At 37.9% G+C, this 6550-nt stretch overlaps 1 protein-coding gene across 2 annotated transcripts in view; it reads right to left on the bottom strand.

Annotated features, from left to right (window-relative positions):
- Positions 1-6529, bottom strand: part of LOC135161589 (uncharacterized) — a 78090-nt gene extending 71561 nt beyond the window's left edge. For both annotated transcript variants that reach the window (XM_064119293.1, XM_064119292.1), the window contains exon 1: positions 5396-6529. The gene's annotated coding sequence lies outside the window, so the exon portion shown is untranslated. The remainder of the gene's footprint in view (positions 1-5395) is intronic.
- Positions 6530-6550: the final 21 nt, after the last annotated feature.

Below are 6550 nucleotides of genomic sequence, written 5' to 3' on the forward strand. Positions count from 1 at the left end.
TGGCTCGGTAACAAGCGACGTTAGGTATATAATGAAATACGTGATTCATCTCTGAGGTGAAACCCCTGCGTGTATGTATGTTACAACTTGGATTGGCACGTGTGTTGTGTGCAAACGCTTCAACTATTTGGATCGGTTTTTTCCTCTTTTCAATCTACAAAACCTCTCCCCCTCTGTCTTGAATTTCCTCATGACTCGGTTTTTAACTGGTACTCACGCTCATTTTTTAATTGAAGAACTTTCAAAGCCACAAAATTGGCACATCGTGCCCAACTACATGATTATTATTAAATTTTCAAGCTAAAATTCATTCTCTTTTGTTATTATTTGGCTGAGTAATCAGTCGAGAAGGTAATATTGCACAATATTATTTATTATTTTTAAAAATTTAATCTCGCGAATGGTGTAGAACGAAATTCAGTAAAAATGTGTCAAACGAAAGGCAATTTCTACAGAATATTCAAAGGCATTTTGTTAACAAACACCTGATCCCTATCACGACGTTAATTAATAGCCGAACTCCACATTAATGTAACTGAAAATTCTATTCTCCATAAAATCGCCATACAACCAGTTATGATAAAGCGGATGCCATTTGTAATTACATACTCGAGTGCTCTTCCTCCCACGCGTCTAAATGCGTGAAGAAAAAAATGGATTATTCGTGCTAATTTTTCGCATTTTTTTCTCAAATCACCGGGTAATTTCTCCTCTCCCCCTCATACTCGACAATGAAAGTGTTTCTTATTCCACGGCTTTGGGTCATGGATTTAGAAATTAACAGTTCCACCAACTAGAACTAATCACATACTTCTATTTACGTAAAAAAAAATTCACACTGGAAATGATGATATTTCCGTGAATTATTTTATCGCGTTAATTATTATCTCCCGAGTTAGATAAATACGACGTCAAATAAATGGAAAGTAATCGAATATTTCTCCAATTTCCTCCTACAATCCGGAAACATGGGAATTCTCGTTCCATCACCCCCTCAACTATCGGATGAGATAAGAAAATAGATAAATTTTTCGGTGGAAGAAATATTTGAAGAAGATAACAACCGACAATTGTCCCCTGTGGTGATGCTACAGATGTTCAATACCATATTTAGCCAATAATACCTCCTACCGGTTCTCATACCCAATTGGAAATACTCGTAAACGCGCACCTCATTCTCACTGGCATCACCTCAAAACTCATCCTCTCCTTTTTTTTTTTCAGACTCGACAGCAGAGCGTAGGTGAAATTACGAGTAGAGGAGTATGTTCCTCTTTCCTATTAGCCTCGTTCGATTTCGAATGACTCTCAGAAACTCTCTTCATCAGAAATTTCTAATGAGGGCTTCTCGAAAATCGAAGTAATTTCCATTTGTTACGATGTTTGAACTTGAACTTTTCTACCGCATCCTCCAAAAAGACTTAAATTCTAACCACCAAATTGAAAGAAAATTAAACGACCAAACTGACTAGAAATTTCCAACGAAAGTATTATTCAACGAAAAAGAAAATTAAAGTGCAAAGCGTTATTTCCTTCTCTTCTCTAGGCGCATACCCAGTGGTTTTTCAAGTGCTCGTATCTCGATTAAACATGAAGATAGCCCTCCTAGAGACATGAAAACAACTGAAAAATAATCGTGGAAGTAGAGGACGACTACCTTGGATGACTCCGTGCTCGACGTCATCCACATCCTGGATTTACGCTCGAGTTCTCGTGTTTTTGCCCTCAAATACAGTCACTAACCCGGTGTGACTCCGGCGTATTAGTGTGCTACCTCACCATCTCCTTAATTTCTCACATCTCATTCTCGACATAACCGCTGTATCATGCTAAACACAAACCCTCTGTTCATTTCATTGAATAGAAGTTTGTCGACCAACGGAGACGCTGATTCGTTCTAGCCTCCAATTTTCACACAAACAACTCAATAATCAAGGGAACAGGGTCAAGATTTTTCGGTTCATCCTGGCCGATGGGGTTGACAAAGAAAGAAAAGTTTGATTTTTCATTCTATTGAAATTTGTCACATGATGTTGAATATCAAAATATTTTTCTTCGTCAGAAACTATCCACTGATGAAAATTGAGGATTTTTCAAATTAAAAATATGATAATTTTCTCTTACTCGAAGAAAAGGATATAGTTGTGAATGTCTAATTTCTCCTTGGTCTGCATTCTACCGTATATTCACAAGTTTCACTTATTTTGACAAGTCTACATGTATTAATTTCTATCGCCCCGTTCCAATTTAATGAAACCCATTTATTTTCATACCCACGTGCAGTTCAATTGGTGTCAAGAGTTGAATTTGAAGCTGTGTACGTACTTCAATATTTTATTTTTGAAACAAGATAAAATCATTTCGGAGTGAGAAATATTAAAATTCTTCAGAGTGACTGTGACAAAATTTGAAAGTCTCTAATCAGTGATGAGACGACTGTGTGACTTTTGAAAGAATTAAGCGCCCCGTTGTGCCCCAAATTTCAGATTAAACCGTGGCATTCATTTTTTCGTAGTTTTATAAAAAACATTGGGTTTACGGTTGATATTTTTTACCCAAATTTAAAACGCGAATGACTTAATATACTTCACCTGTATCTTCATCAGTATTTCGAAACATTTCCCTACTTTACATAATATTTTAACTCACCGAAAAAAATTTCATAACACTGGCACATCCTGTGATTAATTATCATGCAATCGCAAGATCAAATCAAAGAATAGAATCCCTCATCAACTGTTCTTATAAAACACAATGACCTGCATAAACTAATGATACTATATTTATCTCGGAAATGAATATGAGAAATTCCATAGAATTTTTTCATTTCAACTCAAATATTCTCATACATTCAAATTAACCAAATCGTTTTAATTAGACGAAATCAACAAATAAAAACGACTATCTATTCATTAGAAAAAATAAAGTTAAATTAAATGTAACAAAGTAACCCATCTCTCTGCATGAATCTTCCTCAAAGTTTCAAAATCCTGACCAGCTCATTACGTTAATTGCCCCAATTTACATAATCCTCAAACCCACCGAAAAATATCATACCACCGAGACATCCCATTATTAATTGTTAACTAATTTGTATATCGCATCACCCAGAGACCCCCCACAAACTATTCTCATAAAACAATTCTCGCATGAAGTCTCGACTGAGCTAATTATGCCACAATATTTTCCCTCGAATAGAAATAACAAATCAAGTAACGTGAAAGTTCTACAATACCTTCACACACATCACGTGGCTCACTCAAATACCCAGGACTAGCCCGAGTCATTACGCAATTAGTCCTCGATGCATAAAAAGAAACTAATTGAAAAAGCAACATCCGCGACCTCGTCCTTCCAGGGACACCGGTAATTTTATTGATCATGCTTGAAGACCTGACGCAACGATGCGACAGGAGTGAAAAGCCTCAAAGAGTACCTCAACACTAGCCAATAGGACATTTGTACGGAATAAGTATCCTCTCGTTGGCAAGGCCGACTTTCGTCACGCCTGGCGAATCGATTTGATCGCGAAACTATCGACCCTCAGATTTCATAGATACCACCATCGATAATCCTCATGACTTTTCTCCTATTACCTGACCATTTACAACTTTGTTTCATAAATTGTCGGTTATTTTCTAGCGACAATGAGTAGGTTAATTATCATTCGTTCATCAATTTCCATAACATGCATTTAATTCGAGCACTTTGCACGATTAAGCTGCTTAAACTATAAGTTACAATTCTCCGTGAATTTGGAATTTATAAAGACTTCAGTGAATTGTTCATTCGGCTAAAAATATCGACAAAATAAAATCAATCTTTTAAGGAAATAATCTACTACTTTTTAGTTCAATAAATTTGGGGAAAAGTGACTCCAACTTTTAAGTCAAAATTAAATCGTACGTTCAATTGGATGGAATGAGAATTGAGAGCGAAAATAGTTTCGGAATAGTTGCCTAATCCTTCAGAATTTCTGACAGCGCGAGTAAAAAATCAACTGCCACTGCCATTTTATTTTCAAACAGATCGATTTATAATTCTGATTTGACTAATTTGTCGGCTATCCGATAGCGCCAATGGAGAAATAAATTATTATCCATTTATTAACTTTCCAAAGATATGTTTAAACTCATTAAATGCATTACTATGTAAAACTTGAAATTCGAGGGACAATTCTACACGACCATTGGTTAAATTCATTTCCCACAGTGAATATTACGATCCCTTGAATTCGAATTCCAATTAATAATTATCGTACACACTTGCTTGATTCTCAAACTCTTTATGCAATTTATAATTTTGTATTGTCTGAATTATTCGCGATTTACTGGGGACAATGGACAAGGCAATCATCCTCCATTGATGAATTTACAAACGCACATATCCCAATCAATATATTCCATTGAATCCCTTATATCATTCAAAAACTCTAGAAATAAGAGGAATAACGGCATTAGAATTTTCAATATTGGGAAATTCAATTCAATTCAAGATGGGATCGTCCATGAATTTTTTATCCCCTTGAGAGCCGCAACAAATTGAATTTTTAATGCTGCGAGTGTATCCTGACAGATAGAAATTTACCGATCTTACTATAGAAATCAATTATTACATTCAATTGATTTCATAAAATTCACTACATTAATTCTCTATCAGTTCATGCACGAAATAAATAAATCGACCCTATTCTAAACCCCTTTCAAACGATTTAAAATTCTGTCTTGTCTAAATGACCCTCTATTTACCATCGACAATGGGCAATGCAATCATCCTCCATTGATCAGTGTGCGAATGCACATACAGTCCCTTTCAATCCCCAACACTTTGAAATCTTCGGGGATTTGCCTACCAGCTGCGTATCAATTTTTACCGTACTGACTAAACTTCACTTCAATATTAAATCTCCTTTTAATTTCCAATGTCAATGTTTAACCGTAACTAGCAATAATTTTTCTTCCCATATCAATCCACAAATAAGACTCTCTTTTTCTTTCTCCAGTGCAGATGAGTGATGCGCATGGACATTCATTTTTTTTCAGCAACATCAGCGCTTCAGTAAATTTCAAGTAAAATGGAATAATTTATCATTTCAAGAAGAGCGTAATTCTTTTCCAAATCAATGTCCTTTCAATCGACTTATGAACATGAAAAAAGCTCAAGTTTGCATTGAGCCCCACCCTCTCTTCAAATAATTCAAGTTTTCATAACACGCCAAATTCCACCATTATGATCACAACTGCGAGAACAAAAGATCCCACAATGGCCTCCTCGATTCTCCCCTATCGTTCGGAAAAATCCCCATCGACGTGTCTTAATATCCTACCTCCTCAACTAATTCTATTTTCATCACAATTACTACGATATATACTGATATATATATTTCATCACTCACCAGAAAGAAAACGTGATATCCAAGGCTCCTCAGCACGATTACAAATAAAAAAAAAAATATCGTTCAATCACAAATGTTTAATTTATCTCTTTTATGGTTGTTAACATCTCCCGCTTTTCCACCACTTCACTAGTCACTCCAAAAAGGGGAGTAATTGAGACACGTTGAGTAAACCGAGTTGAAACTCCCCACTGTGAAAAATCTACAGAGAAGGCGAAAACCTCGAAAGTCCCGCTGTCCCTTTTAGTTTTTACTGTTTACGATAAGAACAAAGAAGTTGAGGCGCGAGATTTTGCAGTGCCCCCTCTGTCCTTGAGGTGTTTTTTTTCCTCACTCACTGACTACCTCGCCTCCGTAACCTCCCTACACGGGTCGTCTCCCGAAACTAACCCACCAAACGAGTTCACGAAATGCTCCCTCGATGCGCGGAAAAATAATCGCTCCTGACGCCTCAATTTAATACCACACGATCGTTCATATTCAGTTATTGACACCACAAGTGATTTACCCCACGAGAGTCCATCAACAATTGCGAATAGAGTGCGTTAAAACAACTCGAAATAATATATTCAGTAAACGAGAGAACGCGCACGCACACACAATATTTACATCTCGACGGTCGGCAGTGCACTGAGGCTAAGGGACGGCTCAGTGGCTAGTCGAGTGGATTATATTCGCTGATCGAGAGACCGCGCGCGCGCGCACACGGTGTTAACGTCTCGGCTATCGGCAGCGTACTGAGGCTAAACGACTCAGTGGCTGGTTAAGTGAATTATATTCGGTGATCGAGAGAGCGTGCGCGCGCGCACAAGATATTAGCGTCTCGGCTGTTAGCAGCGTACTGATCCTGAGGGACTCAGTGGTTGCTTGACTGGCGGATTATATTCGGCGATCGAGGAATCGCGCACGCACACGATGTTAGCGTTTTGGCTCCTAGCAACGTACTGATGCTGAGGGACTCAGTGGCTGGTTCAGTGAAGGATTCTATTCGCTGATCGGAAGATCGCGCGCGCGCACAGACAATGTTAGCGTCTCGGCTGTTAACAGCGTACTGATGCTGAGGACTCAGTGGCTGGTTGAGTGGAGGATTATATTCAACGATCGGGAGACGGCGCGCGCGCATGGACGATGTGAACGTCTCGGCTGTTGGGAGCG

This window comes from Diachasmimorpha longicaudata, chromosome 4, assembly GCF_034640455.1.
Source record: "Diachasmimorpha longicaudata isolate KC_UGA_2023 chromosome 4, iyDiaLong2, whole genome shotgun sequence".
In the NCBI taxonomy this organism is placed as follows: domain Eukaryota; kingdom Metazoa; phylum Arthropoda; class Insecta; order Hymenoptera; family Braconidae; genus Diachasmimorpha; species Diachasmimorpha longicaudata.